We start from the raw sequence: 20744 nt of genomic DNA, 5'->3' as shown, positions 1-20744 counted from the left end.
GCTGGTCTTGAACTCCTGACCTCGTGATCTGCCAGCCTTGGCTCCCCAAAGTGTTGGGATTACAGGCGTTAGCCACTGCTCCTGGCTCAAATTGTTAAATTTAACTGAGTGAATGTACAGTAACGTTTAGGGACAAACCAGGCACAAAGTGATGTTTTCTCATAAAGCAAACACGTGATGGCAGATACTGTGTGAGGCTAGAGGTTCTGTCATATTTGAACTTGGGGGGAACCCTGTGAGAATGGCACAGTGGTAAGGGCTTCTGACACCTTGAAGAAAGCCCAGAATTGGAAATGATTTGAACAGATGAATCTGTTAAGAAAAGTCGCTAGGAAGATTGTGTGAAACAATTGTTTGGAAGAATGAAATTCATAGAGAGCTGCTTTAAGATCATGCAAATGGCTCCGCATGGTGGCTCAAGCCTGTAATCCCAGCACTTTGGGAGTCTAAGGTGGGTGGCTCATTTGAGCCTAGGAGTTCAAGACCAGCCTGGGCAATATAGCAAAACCCTATCTCTACAAAAAATAAGAGTAATAAAATTAGCTCAGTGTTGTGGTGCATGCATCTGTGGTCCTAGCTACTTGGGAGGCTGAGGCGGGAGTATTGCTTGAGCCAGGAGGTCAAGGCTGCAATGAACCGTGATCATGACACTGCACTCCATTCTGGGCAACAGAGTGAGATTCTGTCTGGAAACAAATAAAAAAGATTATACAAATTATTAGAACCTTAGGATTCAGTGGAGTTCAGTAACATTTATTGAATGTGTTATTTACCTGGGTACATAAATTCCTTAAAATTGACTGTGAACTTTTTCTGGAGAAAAGATTTGTAGTTTCACCAGCTTCTCAGTGGTTGGTTTTGTGACCCTCCCACACCCAAAGATTAAAAGACACGGGTATACTTAAAAGAAAAATATCCAGTACCCGGTCAGGCACGGTGTCTCACACCTGTAATCCCAGCACTTTGGGAGTCTGAGACAGGAGGATCACCCGAGATTACGAATTCGAGAACAGCCTGACCAACATGGCGAAACCCTGTCTCTACTAAAAATACAAAATTAGCCAGGCGTGGTGGTACATGCCTGTAATCCCAGCTACTCGGGAGGCTGAGGCAGGAGAATCACTTGAACCTGGGAGGTGGAGGTTGCAGTGAGCTGAGATCGTGCCATTGCACTCCAGCCTAGGCAACAAGAGCGAAATTCTGTCTCAAAAAAAAAAAAAAAAAAAAAGAGAGAAATATCCTGGGTCACATAAATCTACCAACATTTATTCCCTGTCCTGTTGCTGTTCATGAATGCATTTGTACATTAATGACAACAGAAATCATCACCATCTCCTCCATAAGGAGCCTGAGGATCATATTGCCGTGCTGACATATATGCTTTTGTGTATATGGAAATGAGTTTTATACTCAGATGGATATGGGTTTGAGTCCCAGTTCTGCTAGTTTATAATTATATGACACTGAATCAGGAACTTTATCTCCTGTGTTTTATTTTCTCTCCTCTAAAACGAGAGTCCTACATCCTATGTTGCTGTGAGGATTAGAAAGAATTTATGTGACCTCCTTGGAATTCCTTCTTTACTCTCATAATTCCCTGTTACAGGACTTAGGTTGCTGTATTGATTGGGGTTCACTTTTAGAGAACAGAATCTACTCAAGCCGTAGAAAAATAGAATTTTTTTTTTTTTTTTTTTTTTTTTGAGACGGAGTTTCGCTCTTGTTACCCAGGCTGGAGTGCAATGGCGCGATCTCAGCTCACCGCAACCTCCGCCTCCTGGGTTTTGGCAATTCTCCTGCCTCAGCCTCCTGAGTAGCTGGGATTACAGGCACACGCCACCATGCCCAGCTAATTTTTTGTATTTTTAGTAGAGACGGGGTTTTACCATGTTGACCAGGATGGTCTCGATCTCTCGACCTCGTGATCCACCTGCCTCGGCCTCCCAAAGTGCTGGGATTACAGGCTTGAGCCGCCGCACCTGGCCAATTTTTTTTTTTTTTTCGAGATGGAGTCTTGCTCTTGTCACCCAGGCTGGAGTATAGTGGCACGATCAGGGCTCACTGTAACCTCCGCCTCCTGGATTCAAGCTGTTCTCCTGCCTCTGCCTCCAGAATATCTGGGATTATAGGTGCCCACCACAACACCTGGCTAATTTTTTATATTTTTAGTAGAGACAGGATTTTACCATGTTGACAAGGCTGGTCTTGAACTCCTGACCTCAAGTGATTCATCGGCCTCAGCCTCCCAGAGTGCTGGGAATATAGGCGTGAGCCACCATGCCCAGCCAAAAAGTAGAAATACGAAGGGCTAAAGAAACAGATTCTCAGCTGAGTATCCGGAAATGATTCTCAAAGCCACACTGCAGAATCAGAACACCAAGGAAGCTGCTGCATATTCTCTTATCAGGAAGGCATTTGCTGAATGGGGAAACTGCCATAACAGTTGCTGGCCCTGAAGTCATACCATCACTGATCTAGTCAGGAAGCCACTATGAGTAGAAACCTGCCTCCACAATGACCAGCTTCGGAATGGAGCTGTACCTGCTGTAGCCTGCCCTGTGCTTTGACAGAGGAGCTGGTGCCTGAATGCTGCTAATGCTGCCCCAGAGAAACCGCACACCTCTGTGACCATTTTTTAAAAAATTATTGTTTTGAGACAGAGTCTTGCTGTTTTACTCAGGCTGGCATTCAATGGAGCAATCACAGCTCACTGTACCTTTGAACTCCAGGCTCCAACTGGAGCTGGGACTAGAGGTGTGTACCACTGTGCCTAGCTAACTCTGTAATCTTTCATAGAGACATTACTGAAATTTTATACCCATTGAACAATTCTCCATTTCTTCTTCTCCTTAGCCTCTGGAAACCACCATTCTAATCTTCGTTTCTATGGTTTTGATTATTTCAGATACCTCATATAAGTGGCATCATGCAGCATTTGGCCTTCTGTGAATGATTTATTTCATTAACCATATATCCTGAAGGTTCATTCACATTGTTGCATATGGAAGAATTTCCTTTTTTTAATGCTTAATAATATTCCACTACATGCATGTACCATATTGTCTTTTCTTTCTTTCTTTCTTTCTTTTTTTTTTTTTTGAGACAGAGTTTCACCCTCTCACTCAGGCTGGAGTGCAATGGCACGATCTTGGCTCACTGCAGCTTGCATCTCCTGGGTTCAAGCGATTCTCCTGCCTCAGCCTCCTGAGTAGCTGGGATTATAGATGCCTGCCACCACACCTGGTTAATTTTTGTATTTTTAGTGGAGATGGTGTTTCACCATGTTGGTCAGGCTGGTCTCAAACTCCTGACCTCAGGTGATCCACCCACCTCGGTCACTCAAAGTGCTGGGATAACAGGCATGAGCCACTGTGCCTGGCCCCACATTTTCTTTATTCACTCATCCTTCAATGGATATTAGGTTGTTTCCATAGCCATCTTGGCTGTTGTGAATAATGATGCAATGAACACAGGGGTACAGATATCTCTTTGGGATCCTGATTTCAATTCTTTTGGATATGTACCCACAACTGGGATTGCTAGATCACATGGTAGTTCTGTTTTTAATTTTGTGAGGAAACTCCATACTGTTTTCTATACTGGCTGCATCATTTGCATTCCCACCAACAGTGTGCAGGAGTTCTGCATCCTTGTCAACACTTTTTGTCTTTTTCTTTTTGAGAAGAGCTGTTCTGATAGACGTGAGGTGATATCTTGTTGTGGTTTTGATTTGCATTTCCCTGATGATTCATGATATTAAGCACCTTTTCATGTATGTGTTGGCCATTTGTATGTCTTTTTTTTTTTTTTTTTTAATCTTTTAAAGATGGGGCCTTGCTATGTTGTCTAGGTTGGAGTGCAGTGACTATTTACAGGCACCATCATAGCACATGACAGCCTCAAACTCCTGGGCTCACGTGACCCTCCTGCCTCAGCCTCCTGAGTAGCTGCAACTACAAGTACATGCCACCACATCTGGCTTGTATGTCTTTTTTTTTTTTTTTTTTTTTTTTGGAAACATGTCTACTCAAGTCCTTTGCTCATTTGAAAAACTGTGTTGTTTTTATGCTATTGAGTTATAGGATTTCCTTATATATTTTGGAGATTAATCACTTATCAGATATAATTGTTGGCAAATATTTTTTCTCATTCCATTGGTTGGCTTTTGATTCTGTTGATTGTTTCCTTTGTGGTGCAGAAGTTTTCTAATTTGATGTAGTCCCACTTGTCTTTTTTTGCTTTTATTCTCTATGCCAGGCGTCCCCAAACTTTGGCCTGCAGGCCGCATGCGGCCCCCTGAGGCCATTTATCCGGCCCCCCGCCGCACTTCAGGAAGGGGCACCTCTTTCATTGGTGGTCAGTGAGAGGACCACAGTATGTGGCGGCCCTCCAACGGTCTGAGGGACAGTGAACTGGCCGCCTGTGTAAAAAGTTTGGGGACGCCTGCTCTATGCTTTTGGTATCATATCCAAGAAATCATTGCCAAGGCCATTGTCAAGAAGCTCTTCCCTTATTATTTCTCCTAGGAATTTTACAGTTTCAGGTCTTAAATTTAAGTCTTTAAAGCATTCTGAGTTGACGTTCGTGTATGGTGTCAGATAAGTGTCTGAATCAATTCTTCTGCATGTAGGGAGACAGTTTTCCCTTTGTTAAAGAGACTACCCATTCCCTGTTATGTCTTTTTCCTCGTTTATTGAAGATCAGTTGACCATATATATGTGGGTTTATTACTGAGCTCTTTGTTCAGTTTCATTGGTCTTCACGTTTGACTTAATGCCAGTACTCTTACAGTTTTAATTATTGTTGCTTTGTCATATATTTTGAAAGGAAAAAATGTGATGCCTCCAGCTTTGTACTTCGTTCTCAGAATTGTTCTGGTTATTCAGGAGTCTTTATGGTTCCATGTGAAATTTTGATTTTTTTTCTATATATGTCTGTAATAAATGCCACCAGGATTTTGATGGAGATAGTATTGAATTTGTAGATCACTTTGGATAGTATAGATATTTAACACTATGAAGTCTTCCAATCCATGAATATGTGATGTCTTTTCATTTTTTTGTGTCTTTGGTTAGGTTTATTTCTAAAAATGTCGTTCCTTTTATGCTATTGTAAATGGGAATATTTTCCTTTTGGGATAGTTTGTTGTTAGTGTATAGAAAAGCATCTGGCTTTTGTATGTTGGTGGATTTTGTATTCTGAAACTGCTGAATTTGCTTATTAGTTTCCACAGTTTTTTAGTGGACTCTTTAGAGTTTTTCTACATAGAAAATTATGTCATCTGTAAAAAGATATTACATATTTTTTGGATTTGAATAACCACGCTTTCCTTTCCTCTCTCCTTCCTTCCTTCCTTCTTTCCTTCCTTCCTTCCTTCCTTTCTCCCTTTCTCTCTCTCTCTCTCTCTCTCTCTCTCTCTCTCTCTCTCTGTTTTCCCCCTCTCCCATCTGTCTCTTTCTCATTGGGACTTCCAGTACTATGTTAAAAAGAAGTGGCAAGAGTGGGCATCCTTCCTCACCACTGAGAATGATATTATCTGTGGGCTTGTCACATATGACTATATTATGTCGAGGTAAATTTCCGATCAACCTAGTTTGTTGAGAGTTTTTACGATGAAAATATGTTGAATTTTGTCAAATCCTTTAGTGCATCGATTGGGATGATTACGCCATTTTTATTCTTCATTCTGTAACGTGGTGTGTCATATTAATTGATTTGGGTACTATCCTTGAGTCATCCTTGCATCCCAGGGAGAAATGTCACTTAGTCATGGTATATGATCCTTTTAATGTGTTGTTAAAATTGGTTTGCTAATATTTTGTTCAGGATTTTTGCACCATATTCATCAGGGATATTGGCCTGCAGAGTTTTTTTTTGTGTTGTTGTTTTTTTTTTCTTTCTGTACAGTGTCTGTCTGGTGTTGGCCTCATAAAATAAGTTTGGAACTGTTCTCTTCAAATTTTTTGGAGCATTTGAGAAGGCATGACATTAAGTTTTTAAAATTGTTTTGTTGAATTGATCCATGAAGTCATCTGCTTGTGGGCTTTTCTTTTTTGAGGAGGTTTTGATAAATGATTCAGCCTCCTTATTTGTTATTGGTCTGTTCATGTTTTCTATTTCTTCATGATTCAGCCTTAGTAGGTTATGTTTCCAGGAATTTACTCATTTGTCCTAGGTTATTCAATTTGTTAGCATATGATTCTTCATAGTGGTCTCATAATCTCTTATTTTTGGGTAGCAGATTAGTGTATCCTCTTTTGTTTCTGATTTTATTTATCCAAGTCTTCTTTTTCTCTTGGTCTACTTAGGGGGTTCGTCAATTTTTATCTTTTCAAAAAGCCAACTTAGTTTTATTGATTTTTAAAATTGTTTTCCTATCTCCATTTCATTTATTTCAGCTTTAATCTTTGTTGTTTTCTTCCTTCTGTTAGGTTGGTGCAAAAGTAATTGTGGTTTTTGCCATTTAAAAGTAATACTAACTTTGGGCTTAGCTTGTTCTTTTTTCTAGTTCCTTGAGGTGTGAAGTTAGGTTATTTGTGATCTTTCTTTTTAGTATCTGCCTTTATTACTATAAACCTCCCTCTTTCCTCTTTGTACTGCTCTGGCTGCATTCCATATATTTTTGTATGTTGTGTCCTCCTTGTCTTGTCTCTTGATTTTTTTTTTTTGAGACAGGTTCTCCCTCTGTCATCATCCAAGCTGGAGTGCAGTGATGCAATCATGGCTCACTGCAGCCTCAACCTCCAGGGCTCAAGCAATCCTTCCACCTAAGCCTCTCAAGTAGCTGGGACTGCAGGTGTGTGCCACTATGCTTGGCTAATTTTTCATTTTTATTTTTGTAGAGACAAGGTCTCAGAATGTTGCCCAGGCTGGTCTTGAACTCCTGGGCTCAAGCAATCCTCCCACCTCAGCCTTCCAAAGTGTTGGGATTACAGGAGTGAGCCACCCTACCCAGCCTCTCATTTTCATTTGCCTCCAGATATTTACTGATTTCATTTTTGATTTTTTTTTTGACTCATTAGTTGTTTAGGAGTGTGTTGTTTAATCTCCACCTATTTGTGATGTCTTACATTTTCCTTTGTTATTGATCTATTCTGGAGAATGCTTTATGTGAACTGGAGGTGAAGGTGTGATGTGTTGCTGTTGGTTGAAATGGACGCTGAGGAAAGGATCAATGGTGTTTATCAGCCCGAGAGTCCTTCCATTCTTTCCTGGGTGACTAACTGTGCCAGATGCATGAAATCTTCAAGACTGGTGAGACAGGTGATGGTTTTCTGGGCGAACTGAGAGAAGCTGGAATGCTGGGCTAACTCTCTCTCCCATGGAAGAAGCTGAGAATTGGACTTTTTCATCCACAAGCTCTGTGTTGCACAAGGGGAAGGACCAATGGCGCCTATCAGCCAGAGGCTCCGCTTGCACTCTCCCCTGGGTATCCAAACTGCAACCGATCCTGAGACTTCCAGGACTGGCAAGATAGAAGCTAGGCCTTTGGGAAGTCCTCTCACAAGGGTTGGGGTGCTGGACACAAAGACCAACCTCTCCCCTCCTCTGATGGAAGCTTGGGAGCAAGGGGATCTTTTCATGGTCATATGGCATGGGGTTGAGGGCAGGGTCTCCAGTGAGAGAATGTTTCATCTCCTTAGTGGCTTTGGTGAGTTTGATGTAACATTCTCTGGGTGCGCAGAAGCCTTTCACATAATTTTTTATTTTTCACAAAGGGAATTTGTCAATGAATTTTGCTGAATCAGTATGTTGAGGGGAGGAGGGAAGGATAATTCAGGGCTTTTTTTTTTTTTTTTGAGATAGAGTTTTGCTCTTGTTGCCCAGGCTGGAGTGTAGTGCTGCCATCTTGGCTCACCACAACCTCCACCTCCCAGGATCAAGCGATTCTCCTGCCTGAGCCTCCCAAGTAGCTGGGATTACAGGCATGTACCACCATGCCCAGCTAATTTTGTATTTTTAGAAGAGATGGGGTTTCTCTATGTTAGTCAGGCTGGTCTTGAACTTGCAGCCTCAGGTGATATGCCTGCTTCAGCCTCCCGAAGTGCTGGGATTAGAGGAGTGAGCGACTGTGCCCGGCCCAATTCAGGGCTTTTATACTGCCATGTTACTGACATAACAACCTCTTATTAATGTAACTATTTTTTTGTGTGAGTCTAAAAAGTTGTTAATCCTTTTTGAGCCTTGTTTTTTTTAAAAAATAACTCTATAAAGTGGAGGTGGCAATACTGAGACTTTATTAGGTTGCAGTAAGTATTAAATGAGATAATGTATGCATTTCGTGTGGATGCTGCTGGCTCCTATTCCCAGTGGAGCAGAAGACTAGATCCATTTCATGGACTCACTGGAGGTGGCTTATATTTCCTTAACCACCAAACTGGCTAATTAAAACAGCGTTAGCCGTTTGCTCCCTCTCCTACTTTGGGCTATCTTCTCTGAGAACAACCATTTCTGCCCAGTACTTTTTTTTTTGAGACAGGATCTCACTCTGTAGCCCAGGCTGGAGTCCAGTGGCACCATCTTGGCTCACTGTATCCTCCACCTCCCAGATTCAAGCGATTCTCCCACCTCAACCTCTTGAGTAGCTTGGACTACAGGCATGTGCCGCCATGCCCAGCTATGTTTTTATAGAGATGGTGTCTCACTATGTTGCCCAGGCTGGTCTCAAGCACCTGGCCCAAAGCCATCATCCTGCTTCAGCCTCCCAAAGCACTGGAATTACAGGTATGAGCCACTGTGCATGGCCCAAGAAAGTAATGTGTTTTATAAAGTTTAGCACATAAGGAATTCAGTAAGGAGAGGTTGTAGTCCTCCCTCAAGCATTATGCAGAAGCAAAGCAGAGCTCACATGTGCTTGAAATGTCATCCAGGGTCACTCTCTGAAGTGCTAATTTTATGTTTCTTTTTACACAAAAAAAGAAAAACAAAAGTTAATCTTTCAACTCAACCAATCACCTAGCATAATAACTGAATGAGTTGGGTATAGTTCCTCTATTTTGAATGCTTTATATAATTAGATACAATAGAGACCAATATTCAACAAAAAGTGATCACTACAAACATGTGAAATATTATTATGGAAGTGCTTGAGGAACACTGGGGGTAGATCAGGCATGGGATAAAGGTGTAATTAATCTGAAAAAGAGGACTTCATAGACAAGGAGTTTGAAAGGAGATAGGCAATCTGGCAGCTGAAAAAGATGGAGAATCCAAGCCATGTGTAATATATATGTGCCTGCTTGAATTTTCATTAGGACCAAATTGTCCATAATGGCATGAAAAATAATAAAATACAAAGTTGGATCAAACTTAGATTATTAAACCTAGAAGAAAGTGCTTATAGGTATGACATCCTTAATGTTTTATGAAACTTTCTCTTTAACAGCTTATAATGATAAAACTCTAATTGAGTGGAAAAATCTGGCGCTGGAGAATTTTACTTAATTATATAACTGAGAGTTGATGGAGCTTTTAAAAAAATTAGCTTGTTTGGCTGGGTGTGGTGACTCTCACCTGTAATCCCAGCACTTTGGGAGGCTGAGGCGGGTGAATCATGAGGTTAGGAGTTGGAGACCAGCCTGACCAACATGGTGAAACCCGGTCTCTATTAAAAATACAAAAATTAACCAGGCGTGGTGGCATGTACCTGTAGTCCCAGCTACTCAGGAGGCCGAGGCAGGAGAATCCCTTGAACCCAAGAGACAGAGGTTTCAGTGAGCCGAGATGTCGTTATTGCATTCCAGCCTGGGTGGCAGAGCAAGACTCCTCTGTCTCAAAAAAAAAAAAAATGTAACAAAAACAGTTCTATATACCAGATGCAATGGTGCATGCCTGTAAGCTTAGCACTTTGGGAGGCCAAGGTAGGAGGACTGCTTGTATCAAGAAGTTCGAGACCAGCCTGGACAATATAGCAAGACCTCGTCTCTCCAAAAAATCAGAACCTATCCAGATGTGGTGGTTCGTGCCTGTAATCCTAGCTACTTGGGAGGCTAAAGTGGGAGGACCCCTTGAGTCCAGGAGGTGTAGGCTACAGTGAGCGGTGATTGTGTTACAGCACTCAGTCTGGATGACAGACTAAGATCCTGTCTCAAAAAAAGTCAAAAATAACCATATGTATTTATATATGTATTATTTGACTTATTACATTCAATTTGTCTTATTTTGTACTTTATATCTGTACATAATATAGTTAAGTGTACATAACATTAAAACCATACTAAGCATAGCATCATTTGACAACTGAGAAAGCACTTCCTTCTTTATTGAGCACCTATTATGTTTCCAGCACTCTGCTCCTTGCTAAGATACAAGAATTAGTAAAAGATATTTCTTGCCTTTGATGTTTTTAGTTTAGTAAGGGAGATGAACACCTTAACAGATCATTACTCAGAGAGACTGTGTGTACAGGAGTTAAGAAGGAAAACCCTGAGGTCAGAGAGACCCAGATGTTTAGTCTGGTCTTCACCACTTTCACGAAGTGCCAAAGCTCTCTTAGCCTCATGGAAATAATAACAGTACCTCCCAGGATTCTTCTGAGAGTTCAATGTGACAATGCATGTGAAGTTGCTTAGCATTGTACTGTGCTTAACAAGTACTCAGGAAATGCTGAGGATTACTGTATGTGTTAAATGCTACTTACATAATTAGATGTGGTTGGTACTTGCTTCCTTTGAGTGGAGTTAGGTCAACTTGTTCTAATAATAAGCAATTCATGATCGTAACAATGGTTTATAGAATTTGTTTGCTCCTCATACTAGTTTAAAGAAAAATCTCATCATCTTTTCTAGGAAATGGGACCTGTTATAAAAGTTCAAGTCTAATGAAGTGGCTGAACAGATTGAACACACTTCTCATGAGCGGGGGTGGCTTTCCTAGGTACTCAGTGTTCTTTTAAAACCTTTGATAAATAAGGAGGAACTAAAACAGGAACTAATGGATTTGATGATAAATAAGAACTTAAATTCTCTTCTTCAGTTGAGGTTTGCCTTCTCAGACAAAACAGTTATTGCCAAGATGCCCATATGCATGAATCTTTCATCAAAACCTACTAAATAGTCTTTCCTTCAGTAAATACTATTGAGTCCTACTCTTTGCCAGGCACTGTGCTAGGCTCTGGGAGTCTGAAGGTAAGCAAAACCGCAGGCTACTAGGGGAGACAGACATCCATGAAATAAGCTTCTACATGCATAGTAACAGTTGCTCTAAGTGAGGAGCTTAGAGCAGGGGCCCTGATTTAGGCTGGGGGATAGGTTTGTGGAGGCAGGGAAAAGTTCATTTAGGGAAGCAATATCTAAAAGTACCACTTACCATTTAGAAGAGCTGGTGATTTTCTCTTTAATTCCAAAGCCGCCAGCACATTCAGGAGATAAAAGCTTAGTCAAATGAATTTTTGGTTACCATATGGAAAATGTCATGTTGATATAAATTATTTATTCTATCACCCAGTTACATTGATAACATTGAACATGGTCTTTCTGTCATTCTGTCCCAATGGGACTTTCATTTCTTTAATGTTATACAAAGTAAAATCATCTACCTCTGGAATGATTTTATCATTATTGACACACATATAAACGTATACTGAATTACAGTTCTTTATATGCACTAAAGAAGTTGGGAAAATTGTAGAAGATAGTGAAATAAAATAGTTCTTCCTTTCTTGTCTGGGAGGGACTCCCTGCTCTGGAGTGATACTTCCCATGTAAATACAGTGTTTCTCTGTGGTTTTCCTTTGGGATTTTTGGAGGTTGCATGGGAAGGGCTGAATTTCAGCATACATTGAAAACAGCTTATCTTGTAGGAGGGATTATAATATCCCCAACATTTTGTAAAAGTGACATTTTGAGATTTCCTCAGAAATGTATTAAAAATGCAGAGAGAAAAAAATGATTGTAGCAAGTTTTCAGCCATTTTACATTTTTATGCAAATATGTACAGGAATATTCACTCTAATTTGTTTCAGCCTTAAATAAATAAAGCTTGATTTTTTAAAAAGGACTGTCTTCTAGGTGTTGCAAGTGGATCTGCTCGTATTGATTGGGTGCTTTTCAGTAATTTCCTACAGGGTGCATATCTTTTTATGTTTTTCTCAAGCAATCAGTAAATAATGTATTCATCAAACTTAGAATAGTGTTCAAACATAATTGCTTTGAAAAAGTTGGGTTTCTTTGTTGCTGAGATATATAGTTAATCAGCTCTTTGGCCAGTTGGATGATAGCAGGTCAGTGAGATAATAGCAAGTAACCTGGTTATGTTGTACTGATATTCATCACAGGCAACAAACTCATCTCCATAAATCATTTGCTGCAAAATAAAGTCATTTAGTAGAAAATTATCACAGAATCAGCACGTCCCACTTGTCAAGGAAGGAATATGAGCACAATGTAGCTTTACTGTAACAGCAGGAAGCCATTATTTTGTTGTTCACAGTAGTCTCAACATAAATCCAAAATAATATCAAATCAACTCTCTGATTGGAGCCATTGATCACTAAATTACTAGAAGCCTGGAAATTATTAAGTTTTAACAAAGTCATGTTGTGTGAAATATTTCATCATACATTCTTACAAAAGGATTAATCATGTATGGTTATAACAGTGATATTGCACACTTACTGAGCTTTTACTATGAGCCAGATGCTATGCTAGGCATTTACATGCATTATTTTGTGTCCTTTGTACAGCAAACCTAGAATGGTTTACTCCTAGGTTTCTTCCCCAGATTACAAATAAAGAACTGAGAATTGATTGTGCTAAAAAATTTATATGTTGCCTGTGATCAGTGCATTTTATTTGGTATCTGTGTCAGACTGAGAAAAAATTGTGAAGCATTACCTGCAAGTAAGAAAATAGAAACTAGAAGGATGCCAGAAATAGGGGAAGCTAGGGAATTAGAGGGGACCGGAGATAGAAAAGGAGATTATAGTAAAAGATGACTATATGCCACATACTGTGTATATGATGGGACACACAAACTTTTTTCTTTTTTTTTTGAGACAGCCTTGCTCTGTGGGTCGGGCTGGAGTGCAGTGGTGCAATCTTGGCTCACTGCAAACTCTGCCTCCTGGGTTCAAGTGATTCTCCTGCCTCAGCCTCCCAAGTAGCTGGGATTATAGGTGTGTGCCATCATGCCTGGCTAATGTTTGTATTTGTAGTAGAGATGGGGCTTTGCCGTGTTGGCCAGGCTGGTCACAAACTCCTGACCTCAAGTGATCTGCCTGCCTTGGCCTCACAAATTGCTGGGATTACAGGCATGAGCCATCCCACCCGGCCACAAAGTTTTTTTGTATACTTTCACGGTATTCTCAATACTTCTGCCACAAGATTCAGAGTTTTTCCCACAGCAAGCAATTTTCCAGTTCTCTATGGACATCAAGTAGTGTCCTATGAATCAAGTTAATTCTGACTGTATCTGGAGATGGTACAGACACCACAGGTCAAGGACTCAGTCAAGTTTGCCCCCATTTTCCAGGCCGGGTTGTAACCTGTTCTTATGGCCAGCTCGATATGTGTCCCGGATTCCCATGACTGCTTCTCACATTCGTTAATTTGCTAGATCAGCTTGGAGAACTCAGGAAAATAGTTTACTCCCTATATTTCCAGTTTATTACAAAGGCTAGAACTCAGAGACAGCCAGATGGATTTGATGCATAGGACAAAGTACATGGGAAGGTGCACAGAGCTGCTGTGCTGTCTCTAGGTGTTTTTGTTTTGTTTTGTTTTGTTTTGATTTTTTGAGATAGGATCTCTCTGTGTCACCCAGGCTGGAGTGCATTGGTGGAATCACTGCTCACTGAAGTTTTGACCTCCCTGGCTCAAGTAATCCCCCTACCTTAGTTAGCGTCTTATGTAGCTGGGATTACAGGCGTATACCAGCACGCCCAGTTGATTTTGGACTTTTTGTAGAGATGAATTCTTGCCCTGTTTCCCAGGTGAGTCTCAAACTCCTGAGCTCAAGTGATCTTCCTGCCTCAACCTCCCAAAGTGCTGGGATTACAAGCATGGGCCACCACGCCAGGCGGGCTCTTCTATTCTTTTTCTTCCTTTCTCGTTTTTCCTTTTGAAACAGCGTCACCCAGACTAGAGTGCAGTGGTGCGATCATAGCTCACTGTAACCTCGCACTCTCGGGCTCAAGTGATCCTCCTGCCTCATCCTCTTGAGTTGCTAGGATTAAAGGCACGCACCAATATGCCTTGCTAATTTTCTTTTTTTTTTTTTTTATTATAGAGACAGGGTCTCGCCTTTTTGCCCATGCTGGTCTCAGAATCTTGGGCTCGAGCGATCCTCCCACTCGGCCCGTTGAAATGCTGGGATTCCAGGCAAGAGCCAGGGCGCATAGCCTGGGGCCCGGATGGCCATGGGAGACGGTAGGCGGCAGTGTAAGCGTCTCGGAACTGTTGATGTTGGCGATTCGACATCCTACTGTATGCTGTTCCTTGTTCTGCACTCTGCTCATGTTTGACTCTGTGCTACCCTATGCCTCCCTCCTGTCTTGGAATCATTTGCTGTACCGTACGCCTCCGTCTTTTTGTCTTGGAATCTTTAGTAGTGCCAGATACCCTAGATGTTTCATCTTGGGATTCTTCGGGGGCCATAAGACCCAGTCTTTTTGTCTTGGAATAATTTGGGAGACCGTCTCCCCCGGTATTTTCGTCTTTCAACTGTTTGCAGTGGGTACTCCCTGATCGTTTCGTCTTGATGTTTTCTGGGGAACTGTACACACAATCTTTTCATCTTGGAATCCTTTAGGGAACCGTATGTCCTAGGCTTTTTATGTTGGCATTGTTCGCAGTGCCCTACACCCCAATCTTTTCGTCTTGGAAACCTTTGGGATACTATAAGCTGGGTCTTTTCATCTTGGAATTCTTTGGGGGACCGTATATGCCCCAGTCTTTTTGTTGGGGAATTCTCTGGGGTACCGTATTCACCAGGAACTAATGAATTTGATGATAAATATGAACTTAAATTCTCTTCTCCAGTTCATGATGCCTTCTCAGACAAAACAGTTATTGCCAAGATGCCCACATGCATGAATGCTTCATCAAAACCTACTGAATAGTCTTTCCTTCAGTAAATACTATTGAGCCCGGCTGTTTGCCAGGCACTGTGCTAGGCTCTGGGAGTCTGAAGGTAAGCAAAACTGCACGCTACTAGGGGAGACAGACATTGATGAAATAAGCTTCTACATGCATAGTAACAGTTGCTCTAAGTGAGGAGCTTAGAGCAGGGGCCCTGATTTAGGCTGGGGCATAGGTTCGTGGAGGCAGAGAAGAGTTCATCTAGGGAATTAATATCTAAAAGTACCACTTACCATTTAGAAGAGCTGGTGATTTTCTCTTTAATTCCAAAGCCGCCAGCACATTCAGGAGATAAAAGCTTAGTCAAATGAATTTTTGGTTACCATATGGAAAATGTCATGTTGATATAAATTATTTATTCTATCACCCAGTTACATTGATAACATTGAACATGGTCTTTCTGTCATTCTGCCCCAATGGGACTTTCATTTCTTTAATGTTATACAAAGTAAAAATCATCTACCTCTGGAATGATTTTATCATTATTGACACACATATAAACGTATACTGAATTACAGTTTTTTATATGCACTAAAGAAGTTGGGAAGATTTTAGAAGATAGTGAAATAAAATAGTTTCTCCTTTCTTGTCTGGGAGGGACTCCCTGCTCTGGAGTGATACTTCCCATGTAAATACAGTGTTTCTCTGTGGTTTTCCTTTGCGATTTTTGGAGGTTGCATGGGAAGGACTGAATTTCAGCATACACTGAAAACAGCTTATCTTGTAGGAGGGATTATAATGTCCCCAACATTGTGTAAAAGTGGCATTTTGAGATTTCCTCAGAAATATACTGAAAACACAGAGAGGAAAAACATGATTGTAGCAAGTTTTCAGCCATTTTACCTTTTATTCAAATGTATACAGGAATATTCACTCTAATTTGTTTCAGCCTTAAATAAATAAAGCTTGATTTTTAAAAAAGGACTGTCTTCTGGGTGTTGCAAGTGGATCTGCTCGTATTGATTGGGTGCTTTTCAGTAATTTCCTACAGGGTGCACACATTTTCCTTTTTATGTTTTTCTCAAGCAATCAGTAAATAATGTATTCATCAAACTTAAGATAGTGTTTAAACAGAATTGCTTTGAAAAAGCTGAGTTTCTTTGTTGTTGAGATATACAGTTAATCAATTCTTTAGCCAATTGGATGATAGCAGGTCAGTGAGATAATAGCAAGTAACCTGGTTATGTTGTACTGATATTCATCACAGGCAACAAACTCATCTCCATAAATCATTTGCTGCAAAATAAAGTCATTTAGTAGAAAATTATCACAGAATCAGCACGTCCCACTTGTCAAGGAAGGAATATGAGCACAATGTAGCTTTACTGTAACAGCAGGAAGCCATTATTTTGTTGTTCACAGTAGTCTCAATGTAAATCCAAAATAATATCAAATCAACTCTCTGATTGGAGCCATTGATCACTAAATTACTAGAAGCCTGGAAATTATTAAGTTTTAACAAAGTCATGTTGTGTGAAATATTTCGCCATACATTCTTACAAAAGGATTAATCGTGTATGGTTATAACAGTGATATTGCACACTTACTGAACTTTTACTATGAGCCAGATGCTATGCTAGGCATTTACATGCATTATTTTGTGTCCTTTGTACAGCAAACCTAGAATGGTTTACTCCTAGGTTTCTTCCCCAGATTACAAATAAAGAACTGAGAATTGATTGCGCTAAAAAATTTATATGTTGCCTGTGATCAGTGCATTTTATTTGGTATCTGTGTCAGACTGAGAAAAAATTGTGAAGCATTACCTGCAAGTAAGAAAATAGAAACTAGAAGGATGGCAGAAATAGGGGAAGTTAGGGAATTAGAGGGGACCAGAGATAGAAAAGGAGATTATAGTAAAAGATGACTATATGCCACATACTGTGTATATGATGGGACACACAAACTTTTTTTTTCTTTTTATTTGAGACAGAGCCTTGCTCTGTGGGTCAGGCTGGAGTGCAGTGGTGCAATCTTGGCTCACTGCAAACTCTGCCTCCTGGGTTCAAGTGATTCTCCTGCCTCAGCCTCCCAAGTAGCTGGGATTATAGGTGTGTGCCGTCATGCCTGGCTAATGTTTGTATTTGTAGTAGAGATGGGGCTTTGCCGTGTTGGCCAGGCTGGTCACAAACTCCTGACCTCAAGTGATCTGCCTGCTTCAGCCTCACAAATTGCTGGGATTACAGGTGTGAGCCATCCCACCCGGCCACAAAGTTTTTTTGTATACTTTCATGGTATTCTCAATACTTCTGCCACAAGATTCAGGAGTTTTTCCCACAGCAAGCAATTTTCCAGTTCTCTATGGACATCAAGTAGTGTCCTATGAATCAAGTTAATTCTGACTGTATCTGGAGATGGTACAGACACCACAGGTCAAGGACTCAGTCAAGTTTGCCCCCATTTTCCAGGCCGGGTTGTAACCTGTTTTTATGGCCAGCTCGATATGTGTCCCGGATTCCCATGACTGCTTCTCACATTCGTTAATTTGCTAGATCAGCTTGGAGAACTCAGGAAAATAGTTTACTCCCTATATTTCCAGTTTATTACAAAGGCTAGAACTCAGAGACAGCCAGATGGATTTGATGCATAGGACAAAGTACATGGGAAGGTGCACAGAGCTGCTGTGCTGTCTCTAGGTGTTTTTGTTTTGTTTTGTTTTGTTTTGATTTTTTGAGATAGGATCTCTCTGTGTCACCCAGGCTGGAGTGCATTGGTGGAATCACTGCTCACTGAAGTTTCGACCTCCTGGCTCAAGCAATCCCTGCACCTTAGCCTCCTAAGTAGCTGGGATTACAGGCGTATACCAGCACGCCCAGTTGATTTTGGACTTTTTGTAGAGATGAATTCTTGCCCTGTTTCCCAGGTGAGTCTCAAACTCCTGAGCTCAAGTGATCTTCCTGCCTCAACCTCCCAAAGTGCTGGGATTATGGGCATGGGCCATCCTCCCTGGCGGGCTTTTGTTTTCTTCTTTTGAAACATGGTCATTCAGGCTGGAGTGTAGCGTGCGATCATAGCTCACTGTAACCTGGAACTCTTGGGCTCAAGTGATCCTCCTGCCTCATCCTCTTGAGTTGCTAGGATTAAAGGCACGCACCAATATGCCTTGCTAATTTTCTTTGTTTTTCTTTTTTTGTAGAGACAGGGTCTCGCCCTGTCCCCCATGCCGGTTTCAAACTCTTGGGCTAGCGCGATCCTCCCACGCGGCCCCTCCAGGTGCCAGCGAGCACAGCCTGCGGCCGGGATGGCTGTGGGCGTCGGTAGGCGGCAGTGTACGCGTCTCGGAGCTGCTGGTGTCGGCGATTCGGCAGTCTGCCGCGTGCGGTGCCTGGTGCTGCACTCTGCTCGCGTTTGACTCTTTGTAATGCCCTATGCCTCACTCCTGTCTTGGAATCATTTGCTGTACCGTACGCCTCAGTGTTTTTGTCTTGGAATCTTTTTGCTTGTTTGCTTTTAAACAAACTCGCGCTCTGCTGGCCAGGCTGAAGTGCAGCAGCGCCATCTCGGCTCACCGCAACCTCTGACTCTGGTTCAAGCGATTCTCCTACCTCAGCCTCTCGAGTATCTGCGAAACACGCCACCATGCCCAGCTAATTTTTGTATTTTTAGTGGAACCAGGGTTTCTCCATGTTGGCCCGGAGGGTCTCGGTCTCCGTCTCCTGACCTCGTGATCTGCCCACCTTGGCCTCCCAAAGTGCTGGAATTACAGGCGTGAGCCACCGCGCCCGGCCTGTCTTGGAATGTTTAGTAGTGACAGATGCCCTCGTTTTTTCATCTTGGGATTCTTCGGGGGCCATAAGACCCAGTCTTTTTGTCTTGGAATCATTTGGGAAACCGTCTCCCCCGGTATTTTCGTCTTTCAACTGTTTGAAGTGGGTACTCCCTGATCGTTTCGTCTTGACATTTTCTGGGGAACTGTACACACAATCTTTTCATCTTGGAATCCTTTAGGGAATCGTATGCCCTAGGCTTTTTATGTTGGCATTGTTTGCAGTGCCCTACACCCCAATCTTTTCATCTTGGAAACCTTTGGGATACTGTAAGCTGGGTCTTTTCATCTTGGAATTCTTTGGGGGACCATATACACCAGTTTTTCATTTTGGAATCTTGTGGGAGACTGTATGCCCCAGTCTTTTTGTCGTGGGATTCTTTGGGGGTACTGTATTCACCAGTCTTTTCATCTTGGAATCTTTTGAGGATGCCGCCCGCCCTAGACTTCTTGTCTTGGAATCTTTTGGGGCAGCTTATGCCCTAGTCTTTTTCTTTTGGAATTCTTTAGGGGACTGTATTCGCCAGTTTTTGTTTTTTAAATCTAGGAATCTTTTGCGAAATTGTATATCCCAATCTTTTTGTCTTGGAATCGTTTGCAGTGCCATATGCCCCAATCTTTTCATCTTGGAACTCTTCGTGGGGAACATCACCCCAGTCTTTTAATCCAGGAGTCTTTGGGACTCCGTATGTGCCAATTGTTTGTCTTAGAATTTTGTGGTATTGTACACCCCAGTCTTTTCATCTTGGAATCTTTTTGGAGACTGTATGCCCCAGTCTTTTTGTCTTAGAATCATCTGCAGTGTTGTACACCCCAGCCTTTTCATTTTGGAATCATTTGTAGTGCTGTATTTTCTAGTTTTTTTTTTTTTTTCCTTGGAATTATTTGGGGGACGGGACTCCCCAGTCTTCATCTTGAAATTTTTCAGGGAACCATATATCCCAGTCATTTTATCTTGGAATCGTTTGCAGTGCTTTATTCCATAGTTTTTGTCTTGGAATCACTTGCAGTGTCATGCGCCCTAGTTCCTTCATCTTGGAATTCTTTGGGGGACCGTGTAACCCAGTGTTTTCATCTTGGCATCACTTGCAGGGCTGTAGTCCCTAGTCTTTTCATCTTGGAATTGTTTTCACTGCTGTATGCTCCAGTCTTTTCATCTTGGAATCTTTTGAGAGATCGCACTCCCCAGTCTTTCCATCCTGGGATCCTTTGCATTGCTGTGCTCCCTAATCTTTTTGTGCCGTAATCGTTTGCGGTGTCATACACCCCAGTCTTTTCATCTTGGAATTCGTATTTCGGTGACAAGTCCCAGTCATCTGTCTTGGAATTGTTTTTGGAGATGGATGCCCCAATCTTTTCATTTTGGGGTCTTTGGGGGAACCGTACACCTCAGTGTTATTGTCTTAGATTCTTTGCAGTACCATGCACCACAGTCTTTTCATTTTAGAATCCTTTGGGATACCATACTTCTGGTTCATCTTGGAATTATTTGGGAAACCATATGCCCCAGTTTTTTTTCAATGCGTCACAGTTTTAAACATTATTCACCTATCGAGAGACATCTTGGTTACTTCCAGCTGCCCCAATCTTTTTTCTTGGAATTCTTTGGGGGTACTGTATGCCCTACTCTTTTTGTTTTGGACTCATTTGCAGTGCCATACACCCCAGTGTTCTCGTCTTACAATTCTTTGGAGGGTACAATATATCCCAGTCTTTTCATCTTGGGAATCTTTGAGTGAAAGCAGATCCCAGTTTTTTTGTCTTGGAATTTTTTTTTTTTTTTTTAGACGGAGTTTCGCTCTTGTTACCCAGGCTGGAGTGCAATGGAGCGATCTCGGCTCACCGCAACCTCTGCCTCCTGGGTTCAGGCAGTTCTCCTGCCTCAGCCTCCTGAGTTGCTG

This window comes from Saimiri boliviensis, chromosome 5 (genome assembly GCF_048565385.1).
Source record: "Saimiri boliviensis isolate mSaiBol1 chromosome 5, mSaiBol1.pri, whole genome shotgun sequence".
Lineage (NCBI taxonomy): Eukaryota > Metazoa > Chordata > Mammalia > Primates > Cebidae > Saimiri > Saimiri boliviensis.
Note: the sequence above shows the minus strand (reverse complement) of the source record.